The sequence below is a fragment of the Octopus sinensis genome, linkage group LG3 (genome assembly GCF_006345805.1).
Source record: "Octopus sinensis linkage group LG3, ASM634580v1, whole genome shotgun sequence".
Classification (NCBI taxonomy): Eukaryota; Metazoa; Mollusca; class Cephalopoda; order Octopoda; family Octopodidae; genus Octopus; species Octopus sinensis.
The window spans coordinates 102,603,725-102,617,908 of NC_042999.1; the positions used below are offsets into that span (position 1 = coordinate 102,603,725).

Below are 14,184 nucleotides of genomic sequence, written 5' to 3' on the forward strand. Positions count from 1 at the left end.
ATCACCGTGATCACCGTGACCGACCAGGCTATCAGATGTTGCTACACATCACTGGTTACAATGTGTTTTGCATTGTTTTAGCCTTCAAATGGCTAAACGAGCAGGCTAATAGAAGAAAGAGTGAGAGAAAGTTATGGCGAAAGAGTACAGCAGGGATCGCCACAATCCTCTGCCGGAGCCTTGTGGAGCTTTAGGTGTTTTCGCTCAATAAACACTCACAACGCCCGAGCTGGGAATCGAAACCGTGATCCTACGACCACGAGTCTGCTGCCCTGATCACTGGGCCATTGCGCCTCCACATATATATATATATATATACATGTATATATGAGAGGTATTGGTATCCAGAAGACCCTAGGCGGCAGGTAAGGCTATGTAAGTGCTATGTAGTTAGACTCTCAGTTCGATAATGGTACGAGTGAGGAGTCTAATGCGAGTCTTGTATGAGCATGTATATGTTAAATAAAATGAGACAACAAAGCCAAGGCTGTGTGGAATTTTCAGGACATTTGTAAAGAGAAATCTCCTTAAATGTCCTGAAAATTCTACACAGCCTTGGCTTTGTTGTCTCATTTTATTTAACACATGCACGCACATGCACATACACACATATGTGTGTATGTGAATATATATAACAAGAAGCTCATGGTAAGCTCTCTGTTTGGTGTACAGCTATCAAGAAGATTAATTGACTTTAGGGTGTAAAATTAGCATTGCTTTTCTGAAAAATCTGGGAATCACAATGTCAGAAAGTATATAATAATTAACCAAGTTTTGGAGAAATGAAAATCAAATACATGTTCCATATGTTGACAGCTATTTCATATTGTGTATCTAAATATATCACTGATGCTAAAACGTCCTCACACATATAAGTATATATGCTGATGCTCATATGTAGTAATGTTGTTGCATAATGAATAAAATTTCTCTGCAGAACATTTGATGGGCAGTAAATATTTGGCTGATATAGGAATAAATATTTTATCTCTCATGTCTCTCAAATTTGATTAATTACACCTATCATTTATGTTTTACTTGTTTCAGTCATTAGACTGTGGCCATGCTGGGGCATTGCCTTGAAGTATTTTAGTTGAATGAATCAACTCCCCACCCACTTTTATATTTTTTCCTAAGCCTGGTACTTATTCTATCACTCTCTTCTACCAAACCGCTAAGTTACTGGGATGTAAACACACCAATACTGGTTGTCAAGCAGCAATGGAGAACAGACACAAAGAAACACACACACACACACACACCACACACACACACACATGACATATATGATAGGCTTCTTTCAGTTTCTGCCTGCCAAATCCACTCAAAAGGCTTTGATCAGCTCAAGGCTATAGTAGAAGACACTTGCTCAAGATGGCATGTTGTGAGACTGAACCTAGAATGATGCGATTGAGAAACAACTTATTATACTGTCATGTCTGCACCTACACACACACACACACACACACATATATATATATATATATATATATATATATATATATCACCGTGATCACCGTGACCGACCAGGCTATCAGATGTTGCTACACATCACTGGTTACAATGCGTTTTGCATTGTTTTAGCCTTCAAATGGCTAAACGAGCAGGCTAATAGAAGAAAGAGTGAGAGAAAGTTATGGCGAAAGAGTACAGCAGGGATCGCCACAATCCTCTGCCGGAGCCTTGTGGAGCTTTAGGTGTTTTCGCTCAATAAACACTCACAACGCCCGAGCTGGGAATCGAAACCGTGATCCTACGACCACGAGTCTGCTGCCCTGATCACTGGGCCATTGCGCCTCCACATATATATATATATATATACATGTATATATGAGAGGTATTGGTATCCAGAAGACCCTAGGCGGCAGGTAAGGCTATGTAAGTGCTATGTAGTTAGACTCTCAGTTCGATAATGGTACGAGTGAGGAGTCTAATGCGAGTCTTGTATGAGCATGTATATGTTAAATAAAATGAGACAACAAAGCCAAGGCTGTGTGGAATTTTCAGGACATTTGTAAAGAGAAATCTCCTTAAATGTCCTGAAAATTCTACACAGCCTTGGCTTTGTTGTCTCATTTTATTTAACACATGCACGCACATGCACATACACACATATGTGTGTATGTGAATATATATAACAAGAAGCTCATGGTAAGCTCTCTGTTTGGTGTACAGCTATCAAGAAGATTAATTGACTTTAGGGTGTAAAATTAGCATTGCTTTTCTGAAAAATCTGGGAATCACAATGTCAGAAAGTATATAATAATTAACCAAGTTTTGGAGAAATGAAAATCAAATACATGTTCCATATGTTGACAGCTATTTCATATTGTGTATCTAAATATATCACTGATGCTAAAACGTCCTCACACATATAAGTATATATGCTGATGCTCATATGTAGTAATGTTGTTGCATAATGAATAAAATTCTCTGCAGAACATTTGATGGGCAGTAAATATTTGGCTGATATAGGAATAAATATTTTATCTCTCATGTCTCTCAATTTGATTAATTACACCTATCATTTATGTTTTACTTGTTTCAGTCATTAGACTGTGGCCATGCTGGGGCATTGCCTTGAAGTATTTTAGTTGAATGAATCAACTCCCCACCCACTTTTATATTTTTTCCTAAGCCTGGTACTTATTCTATCACTCTCTTCTACCAAACCGCTAAGTTACTGGGATGTAAACACACCAATACTGGTTGTCAAGCAGCAATGGAGAACAGACACAAAGAAACACACACACACACACACACACACACATTCTATATATATATAGAATATATAGAAGGTGATGAAGCATGATCTTCAAACTTTGGGCCTAACTGAGGCGATGACTAGTGACTGAGACCTTTGGCAATATGCTGTACTGAAGAAGACCTATTTAGCCAAGTGAAATCGTAGTTGTGGATGATGCTGGTGTCACGTAATTGGCACCCGTGCTGGTGGCATGTAAAAAGCACCTTTTGAGTGTTGTGCCTCATGGAGGTACAGTGGTTAACGCTGTTGGCACATGAAAAGCTCCTTTCGAATGTTGGGTCTCACAGAGTCAATGACTGAGACCTTTGGCATTATGTTGTGCTTGAGAAGGAGACCCATCAAGCTGAGTAAAATCTCAGTGGAAGATACTGGTGTCACCCAAATGGCACTTGCACTGGTAGCATGTAAAAGCACCCTTCACACTCTCAGAGTGGTTGGTATTAGGAAAGGCATACAGCTGTAGAAACCATGCCAAATCAGACTGGAGTCTGGTGCAGCCTTCCAGCTTGCCAGCCCTGTTTGAACTGTTCAACCTATGTCAGCATGGACAATGGACGTTAAATAATGATGATGATATATATATATATATATATATATATATATATATATATATATTAGACTTCTTCCAGTTTCTGTTTACCAAATCCACTCACAAAGCTTTGGCCAGCCTGGGACTCTAGCAGAAGACACTTACCCAAGCTGCAATGCAATGGAACTGAACCCAGAACCATGTGGTTGGGAAGCAAACTGCTTACCACACAGCCATACCTGCACCTATATATATAAATAGATCACCACTATGTTGTTGTAGCTACTTAAGTGTACAAATTTACGTACCCAAGGGGTGTAACATCACTTTGGTATAGTAATTAACACAGTAATTACAGCAGATATGGCTTTCAAATCCCAAAAGTGATGTCACAAAGTTTTTAAATCTATTTCTTCTATATTACATCTTTATATATATACATACATGCATATGCTAACATAAAAAACAGACGACGCTAGGTTTGTCTGAGAAACTTACAATTCTCTAAGTTGCATGGTGCTGAATCAAATTGTTATTAATCTTTTGTTAAGAAATGTCATATTTGAAGCTATTTTCTGTTGAGATATGTCAAATTTATCAAAGCAACATGACTTGAAGAAAATACTAATTCTATTTGTGGTAGATATTTAACATAATTACTGAAATAACAAATTTGATTTTACAGTGAAAGGGTTAAATGACATATATTCCATAATGTAATGCTTAGAATAAAACACCTAAAGTAAGAAGTTCATAAATCTCCCTAAAATACTAGGTGTTTTTTGTAAGCAAAACTGGATCAAAAGAAAAGCAATAATAATTTAGATGGTTGTATGGAAGTGCCGATCTTGAATTGTGGAGGGAACCTGATGAAGAGGTAGATCCAGTAAGATGTTGGACGAGGTGGGGAAATGTGATCTTTGGATGTTGAGTCTCATGGAAGCAATGACAAGTGACAGAGACTTCTGGTGATTTTCTGTGCTTGAGAAAACACGTCAAGCTAATTAAAATCGTAGTTATGGCCAGTGATGGTGACATGTGAAAAGTACCAGTGCTGGTGACACATAAAGGATACATTTGCCAGTGACATGTAAAAGAGACCCAGTACCCTCTGTTGAGTGGCTGACATTAAGAAGGGCATCCACTTGTAGAAACCAAGCCAAAACAGACTGGGGCCTAGTGCAACTCTCTGGCTTACCAGTTCCAGTCAAACCATCCAACTCATGCCAGCATGTAAAATGGATGTTATATGATGATGATGATGGTGGTGGTGGTGGAGTAGAAACCAAACCAAAATGTATATAGAGTAGTATTCCAATGTACTTGATGGTTTGTTTTGCTATTTAAATTTAGTTTGAATCTTGCTAACAATTGGTTTCCATTTAATCATCTTGTTAATTGTGGTGCTGGTGGTTGTGTTGGCTGTAGGGCTATGGAATAAGAATCAGCTATACATTGCAATTCATTGCCAGAGTTAATGTCATATAATTACAAACTGCATTTGAATATCACTGCTGGTGTTAATTGTATAGTATTTATCCCAAAACAAACAGAATTTGAAATAATTTTGAGCTAACATTCCCTACTATATAAACACACACACACATGCATACTCGTAACTCATACTCATAATTATGTACATACAAAAGAAACACATAGTGTACATTAGAAATTGTATGCAAGAAAGAAATGCTAGGTATGAGAAGCACCACAGTACACACATGCTCATATGCTGTTACTTGCATACCCATATATATGTATGTGTGTGTGTGCATATGTGTGTGTGTGTATATATATATATATATATATATATATATATATATATACCTTATGGAGGCAACACAATCAAAGAGTCCTTGAGCAACTGAAACCTGAGTGTCTTGTTAGTCAGCTGAAAGCAGTTTTGGCACAAACTTGGCAGACACATGTCTCGTACCCAAATCTTCAGTGATAATGGACTGAACTGAACCATAACTAATCTGCACATCCTCTGATAACTCATGGATGGTGATTCAACAATTTCCTCTCACAGCTGCACACATATCTGCAATGTTTCTCTCAGTTCAGCTGGTTGTGGTTCTCCCAGAATGATCGTCAATATTGACATTTTTTCAGCCATCTTGGAAACATCTCAACCATTCATACACTTGTGTGTGGCTTATACACTCCTCTCCATACACTTTCTGAAACTTTGCACAGGCTTCTGAGCAGGTATCGCCTTGACAACTTTCTCTATCATAGTCAATGAGATGATCACACACTACACACCTTCCTTTGAAGCATTGCTGTAAACAGTGGAAGTGAGGTAGAACATTAAAACTTAGTGTGCATGCACAGCATAGTTCAAGGTTAATCTGTGCCAAGTAACTTTACTCTGCATGCTTTAGCTTCATTGCTATAGCAACAGTCTGGATACTTATTGATCAGACTTTGTATATACATATATATTTGAATAGAAAATTCACAAAAAAGTCACTTCTATTGATTTTTTAATGGCTTTGCGTGGTGACTGGGGAAATGTAAAGATGTGCGTGACCACCCTTGGACGGTTTTGAATGACCATAGAAAGTGCGAGCCCTCTAACTGAAAAATTGTGGATTTTTATAAAGGACACACACACACATTTTGCTGTTTATATATATACTAGCAGTATCGCCCGGCGTTGCTCGGGTTGTAAGGGAAATAACTATATAAGCATTTTTAGAGAGTTATAGCCAAAAAATAGCAAAAAAATGCATTAAAAATTGAAAAAAAATTAAGGTAAATTTTTTTTTTAAATCGTTGACACATCGTAGATATTTTTAGAGAGTTACTTCCCTTATATAAAAGCTAAAAAAATGCATTAACATGGAAAAATATGATGGTAAATTTTTTTTAAATCGTAGACTCATCGTAGACGCGCGCTAATACCCAGAAGGGCTCGATATGAATCATGACTATAAGATACCCGCTTTTGGTTAAACTGCACGGCAAAATGTGGGAGTAGTTACGAATCTAAATCGAAGGGGACAGACACACAACTTCACTCTTATATAAAGATGCTTTTTTTTTTTCAGTCATAGAGTTAGATTTATGAAGGTCTTCAGTAGAAAATCCTTCGAATTCTGACTCGCTGCTTGATATAATGAAATTTGTATCCATTTTTTGTCAGAATTACAAATTTGAAAACACAATAAGAACAAATTTCGGAAAAAAAATCTCCCATAATTCACGGAATTAAAATTACACTTCGATTTTTGTACAAAACTGTATTTGAAGTGTTACGAAGTATAATACGTGTTTTCACGAATGTACTAAAGATTTACTCTGATATTCTCATTTAAATATGAATAGGTAAATTCGGGCGGTTTGGTAACGAAAGGGTTTATATAAGTGTCGTCTGTTTATACATAAACACTGTTTCATACTTTCAGTTTAGTCTTGCTCAAATCACTCTGTCGCTAATTTACTCTCTTCCAAGACATTTTCACTCACTGTTATCTGTTAGCTTCCCATACATTTTACTCATGTATCTATCAGCGTGATAGACAGAAACAAATATTACATTTACTTTCATTTTATTCGTCGCACACTGTGTGTGTGTGTTTGCGTGTGGTGTATGTAACCAGACTAAGAAAAGCATTTGACACACACCAGAATGTGAGTTTTCTGTAAATTTTGCTTAATTGGAGTTTAAATTTTAAAAACTGGACCTGGCATGACGCGATGCATTGTACTCTTAAAAATGCTAGGTAAATTGTAATTGAAGAAATCCTATATTGTAGATTTGTATAACTCCCAAAGGGAGGCAGATAAAATCTGCCTTTTATAATAAGAGATATATATATATATATATATATATATATATATATGTGCATACATATATGTATGTATGTATTTATGTATGTATGCATCTATATCTATATGTTTATACATACACAGACAGTACCCATCCACCCAAATAACTGTGAAACATTGAGAGTCAAGACACAGGAAAGGCTGCTCTATTATGAATGCATCTATTTTGTGTTAGAATTGCAATATGATATCATTGTATATACGCATGGTTTAAGGTTGGTAAAGTACTAGTTTTAGATCTATGCTAATGTCCATATGAGCTGGGGATAAACTAGAAGCTCTTTTTTTTTTTATTATTCATCATTAATCTTATACATCTGTTATTCTGAAAAATGTTTTATTTGCTAACACAGAGGGTATATTTCTGAAATGCTTCTTAATTATTGCCCCCTGTTTCTTTTTATAACAATTTCTTATTGTCCCTTTGTTAAGATATAGAAAAATCAAATACACCATACACATTCTCCTACGCATTCCTTCACACATCCCCCTACTCATCCCACCCCACACATATTTGTACTGTCCTGGATATGACTTTAAAATTGCATTCAGTTGTGGGGTCCTGGTTCAGGAGTTTCAAGGTTTTGAGGAGTGTGGAACCACGTCTTAGCCATTATCGTTTCCCAAGACTACACTGACTGACTCTGAGTAGTAACACCTGTCAGGATTCCAGTAATGGCTTAATTAGGACGCTATGGAAGAAACTCCAAACACAAAACCTCACTGCTGTGTGAGGGCCTTGGGTAAAAAATAGGTTAGAGGAGTCAGCTTCAATGGCAAATCAAGGAGCAATGTCCCTCAAGCAGTCTGCTGTTCTCTTTGACACCCTTCTAGTAACTCCCAGGTAAGAGGAATTCTCCAACCCTGTGAGACAATTCACCTGGGAGAAGGCCATTCCAATGTAAAACCTAGTTTTCTGGTCACTGCAGCCATCTTAACCTGCTGACCTGGTGTAGTCAGACCTCCTAGTTTAAAGACTATGATTGGATTGGGATTGTCTAAACAGACAAGGATTGGTGCAGTCTTCTGACTTGTCAGTTCCTGTCAAACCATCCAATGCATGCCAACATGGATGATGATGATGATGACGATGATGATGATGATATACATAGGTTCTTCTCTTACAAATTTGGCCTGATATGTAAAGAAGGAAACAAAATTCAAACTCCAGACTTATTTGCTCAAACACAGAAATATATGAAGCATAATTCCATCTTTTATATGATATTAACTCTATCAGCCAGCAAATGATAAAAGATATTTTTTTTTATAGAATAAAAGTTTTTTTTTGTTAATAAATAACACGCACAACAATAAAGGTGCAGTTTACTTTGGAACTATTATTTTTCTGCTAAGTATATATTGTTGCAAATTGTTATGGCTACATCTGTTACAAGTATATTACCATTTTTAACTTCACAATTTCTATAAACATTCACAATGGTTACTATACTCCACAGCTGCTGGTAGCTTTCACATGGTTACTACATATTAACTCTTTTAACAATATATTTAGCTTTGGATTTAATCTTTCTTAAATCTGTAACTGTCGACAGCAGATACAATTCCTGATATATTTGTTATTGTAATTGTTAAGATCTATTTTTCTATTCTTGTCTGTCTTTGATGATTTCGTTGTTCGAACATTTGTTGTTGTTGTTGTTGTAGTTGTTGTTGCTGTGGTTTAGTCCTCCAGACAGTCTTGATTAATACCATTTCAGCTGTGACCATCTCATCTCTTTATTGTATTCCATGGGCCTGCCTTTTATTTAGACAGTCAGGTATAATTTGAAAGAGAGAGAAGGAGAGAGATTTGGCTGTTATTTCTTGCAGGCTGAGTAACTGCGTAGAGGCTTCCTCATAAGATTTAATGGTCATCACTACTCTATATGTCCATTCTCTCAGGGCAATGAGATTGAAAAGAGGAATAGAAGAGAGGATGATGATAGAAGAGCTAGGATGGATGGAAAAAGGGAGCAAGAGCATGATGGTAGAAACAGAGTAATTAAAACAGGAGAGTGGTAGACGTGGAAAGTGAGGGATACCTAAGACATATAACTGGGTATACAAAAAGGGAAATGGTAGTGTATAGGGTACAAGCAGATCTCGTAAATATTAAATATCTATTTTGAGATGCACATGTAGCTGTGTGGTTAAGAAATTTACTTCCCAATTACATAGATTTGGGTTCAGTCCCACTGCATGGCACCCTGGGCAAGTGTCTTTTACTATAGCTTCAGGCTGATCAAAGCTACATCAGTGGATATGGTAGATGGAAACTGAAAGAAGTCTGTTGTGTATATGTATGCATATGTGTGTATACATTTGTGTAAGTGTAAGTATGCTTGTGTTTCTTTGTCTTGGAGTATCACTATCATACAAGTGGTCTTTCATTTCCAAACATGTCTGGCTACAGGGAAATATAATCTTACTTAGTAACAATTAAAGGTTGCTAACATGAAGGGCTTCTGACTGTTGAAAATCTGCCTCAATAAACTTTGTCTGACCCATACAACATGGAAAAGTGAATGTTAGAACAATGGTGATAATGATGATGATGATGATGATGATGATGATGGTAATGATGATGATTCAATCAATTTGATTTCTGAATGTCATGAAGTGTCTTATTTTTGGATATTCATTTATTGTCTTTATCGTTGAATGTTGCTATGATGGGGCATAATCTTCAAGGAATTTTGGTCAATTCTATTGGCCCCAGTACTTATCTGTTTCCCATTTCATCATCATCATCATCATCATTGTTATCATCATTTAATGTCTATTTTCCAAGCTGGTATGAGTTGGATGCTTTGACAAGAACTAGCAAGTCAGAGGACTGCACTTTGCTCTACTGTCTGCTCAGGTGTGATGCTCATCTTTTGGTAGGATGTCCTTCATAATGCTAAGAATGAAGTATTACATGTAATACATGATGTGGTAACTTTAGTAAGGAAAACATCATATGGTAGCATTAGTATAGCAGGGATATAAGAATGGATGCCAGGCAGCAGCTAGTATACATGATGAACATAATCCTTTCTATTTTAGGCACAAGACTTGAAATTTGGGCTAGGGGGCTAGTTGATTTCATCGAAACCCAGTGCGCAACTAGTACTTATTTAATCAACCCCGAAAGGATGAAAGGCAAAGTCGACCCTGGCGGAATTTGAACTCAGAATGTACCGGCAGATGAAATACCATTAAGCATTTCGCCCGGCCTGCTAACGATTCTGCCAGGATCTTGTCAAGTTCCACACTCATCATTACTTATCCTTTTACCTTGCTGTGTCAATATTACAAGTCTGCCATTATTCACTCTCCCCTTCAAAATTCTGAAGTTCTTATTTTTCATCTGTCTATGTACATAAGAAGTGAATCTTCAATGAAAACTATTGCTGTATCTGTATGATTATGGAACACCATTAGAACATTCTCTAAGCTAACAAGAAAATTAAAAATTTTTGTATCAGTTGTATCACTGATCAATAAACAGTTTTGTTTGCTGAAATTATAAACAAAACCAGTGGGTGTATTTAAGCTCAAAGGTCTGGGTACATCTGGCTAACAAAACACAGCGTGTTGGAATATCAGTTTCCCAGAACCCCTTGTGTCAATGAGTCAAGTGTGTTGTCAACACACCATTATCGTAAAAAGGAGAAATTTTCTCCAGTGACGAAACATGACAGTAACTAACATATTTGTATTTGAATCTGCCAGAATGTATTAAGAATAGATGTGCAAATCATCATTTCAAATCATGCTGTATACAACGCAAATAACAATTTTTTTACAAATCTTGTCTTATCAGAAAATGTCTTTTTCAGTTGATTTGGAATGTTCTATTGCTTACTAATGAATTACCATTGTCCGCTTTACACATATGTGCTGCTCTATGGGGATGTAGGATGTGTGAGGTGGTGTGGCTATGTACTTCTTCACAGATCTCTGTATCTCTGTATTAGTAATAAGATCCTTCACCTAATGAGATTTCATTTATTCATAAATGATGGGTTTACTGATAATGTTTGAAAAGTTATCTGGTTTCATCAAGAAGCTGGAATTAATCTCTCTTATATCATTAGTACATAATGTAATTTCTTTCTTTGAGTGTTCTGCTGCTACTGTTACAGCTATTGGTCTTCAAAATATATCTTCTGCCATTTCAATTTCCAACCCACCTGGTTTCAGGCTAAGAAACTACTCATTTTAAAATGTTCATAATTAACCCTTTAGCATTCAGATTACTCACTCAAATGTAATGCTTATTCATTCACGTTGTTTTGAATTAGTCATGCATTATCTTGTAGCTTTGAGATTTTGATGATCTGATTGGATGTTTTTAGAATGATGTTGTAGGGTAGGTGTGTGGGACCAGATCTGGTCAGTTTGAACATAAAACAGGAAGATTATTTGGGCCAAATATGGTTGATTTGAATGCTAAAGGGTTAAATCAAAATATTCCATCATAATTTTATGATTCTGTTTTTAAAGTTATGTTTCAAACACCAATCTAATTATTAATTTCGAATTTTAGCACAAGGCAGGTAATTTTCAGGGTAGTGGATAAGTTAACTACATTGATTCCAATGCTCAACTGGTACTTAATTTATCGACCCTGAAAGGGTGAAAGGCAAAGTCAACCTTGGAAGAATTTGAACTCTGAATGTAATGACAGACAAAATGCTGCTTAGCATTTTGCCTTGTGTGCTAACAATTCAGCCAGCTCACCAGTCCTAATTATTAAAAACTTTTTTTTTTTACTAGTTCTCTGCAGATTCTTTATTATTTTCCAAATTAACTAAAATACATAACCAGTATATTTCATTAGAATTACAATTATAAAAGGGTTAAGTAACCAGCTGCATCTGTCTTCCTGTCTTTTGTTTTGACAATGGTTGCCTATGGTAATTCTTCCCTCTCCATGTGTATCCTTGTTAGTAAGTCTAATTTTACTCCCTAATTCTACTCAGAACAAACTTCTTCACTAGTTGGCATATATCTACATACATACACAACAACAACCATGTATTCTTAACACTTGCTGTCTTTTCACTTTCTGATTCTTTGATCATTGTGATTTTATCTTGAATAGCTGATTCTCATATTCATTGACATCATCATCATGATCATCATTATCAGCATCTTCACTATTGTTGTTATGGTTGTTAATTTTGTTATCATTATCATCATCATCATCATCATTATCATCATTCAATGGTTGTTACTTCTAGTTGTGCATTTATCTAAATAAAAAGCTTGTTCGTCCATTTAGAGTGATTGAAGAAAAAGAACAAGAACAATAATAATAATAATAATAATAATGATAATAATAATAAGAAGAAGAAGAAGCAGAAGAAGAATAACAATAATAATAATAAAGTAGAACTAGGATCTCATGCAGACCTTTCTTAGCTATGTAACAGTTCTGATGATGGGGGTGGGGGAAATCAAAGAAAAAAATTACAAGACTAAAAACCACAGAAAGATATTGATATACTTGTATTTCTTCCTTACATTTTTATTCCCTCCTTTTCTCTTTCAAAATAAATGTGTGTGTGAATATATATAATGTGCGCGTGCACACACACATACAAGTACATGCACACACACACACATACAAATACATGCACACACATACAAGTACATGGACAGACACACATAAATGAAATGAATGTGTGTATGTGTATATAAGCATATAATTGTGTCTATTCATGCACACACATACACACACACACGCACACACACACACAGACACACACACATGGATATAATCGATAAAGACAAAATTACAACTGATATATGTTTTCTCATTCTCTTCAACTGAAACAAAGACTTCTGTATTTCTTTTTGCAACTAAGTATATGGAAATAATGTGCATGAATGTATTCCTCCTTCCCACCTCTTTTCCTTTTTTTACATAACAGGTAACAGGTGTGTTACATGTTATGTAAAGCTGTGTGTATGCCACATACGTGTGTGAATGTGTGTGTCTGCTCCAACATTTTCCTTACCACACACAAATACATACAGAAATATGTACACCTGTATCTCTACAGGTAATATAATTGTATGGACTGGAATAATGTGGGGATTGGGTAGGTGACTCATGTATTTGTTAATGATATTGTTGCTTTAAGTGGTGAGCTGGCAGAATCATTAGCATGTCAGGCAAAATGCTTAGTGGCATTTCGTCTGTCTTTATGTTCTGAGTTCAAATTCCACCGAGGTTGACTTTGCCTTTCATCCTTTCAGGGTCAATAAAATAAACACCAGTTGAACACTGGGGTTGATGTAATCAACACTTGCCCCTCCCTGAAATTGCTAGCCTTGTGCCAAAATTTACTTAGACCCAGGTCAGTCTTGATTGAGTAGACCGATTATGATATAAAGTAGTTGTTCTCATCCGGAGTCCATATGTCCCTTGGGGGTCCATATGTCCCTTGGGGGTCTATATGTCCCTTGGGAGTCAATATGGCCCTTGGGGGTCCATATAAGATTTTGCTGTTAAATTTTATCTGCAATGAATTGATTAAACTTCTGCAATACACAAAATATTAAAAAATGTTTTTATTCAATTCATAATTATATTTTTTTATAAAATAACAATATGATTTTTTAAAACATTGAATAGCTAGGACGATCTGTCCAAGTAAAGTAGGAATTGAAGTGGTTCATAGGTAAAAATGGTTGAGAAACTCTGATCTAAAGCTTCCATCCATGTCCAGCCCACCATTTTAGCATTATGTAGAAGTATGCTATCTGATCCTGTTATTGTATAAAGCTTCACTAGCCACTGCTATCATGCTGAACAACAGGTTATACTTTGGTGATTTTCACATTCTAACAGACAACATTAGCACAGACATACAACATAAGTTTGTGGACCTGCCAAACCTGAAGTTTATGGCATTGTGTGATGAAATGCACTTTGGTTGTGTAAAGCTCAAAATTTTGAGGGGAGAGGTCTAGTCAATTACATTGAACCCCAGTGCTTGACTGGCACTTATTTTATTGACCCCAAAAGTATGAAAGGCAAAGTCAGTCTTGG

The 14,184-nt window shown here is 36.1% G+C and overlaps 1 protein-coding gene across 3 annotated transcripts in view; it reads left to right on the top strand.

Moving 5' to 3' along the window:
• The window catches only part of LOC115209143 (feline leukemia virus subgroup C receptor-related protein 2), a 203,685-nt gene that overhangs the window by 101,332 nt on the left and 88,169 nt on the right, over positions 1–14,184 (top strand). The gene's annotated exons all lie outside the window — the stretch shown is intronic.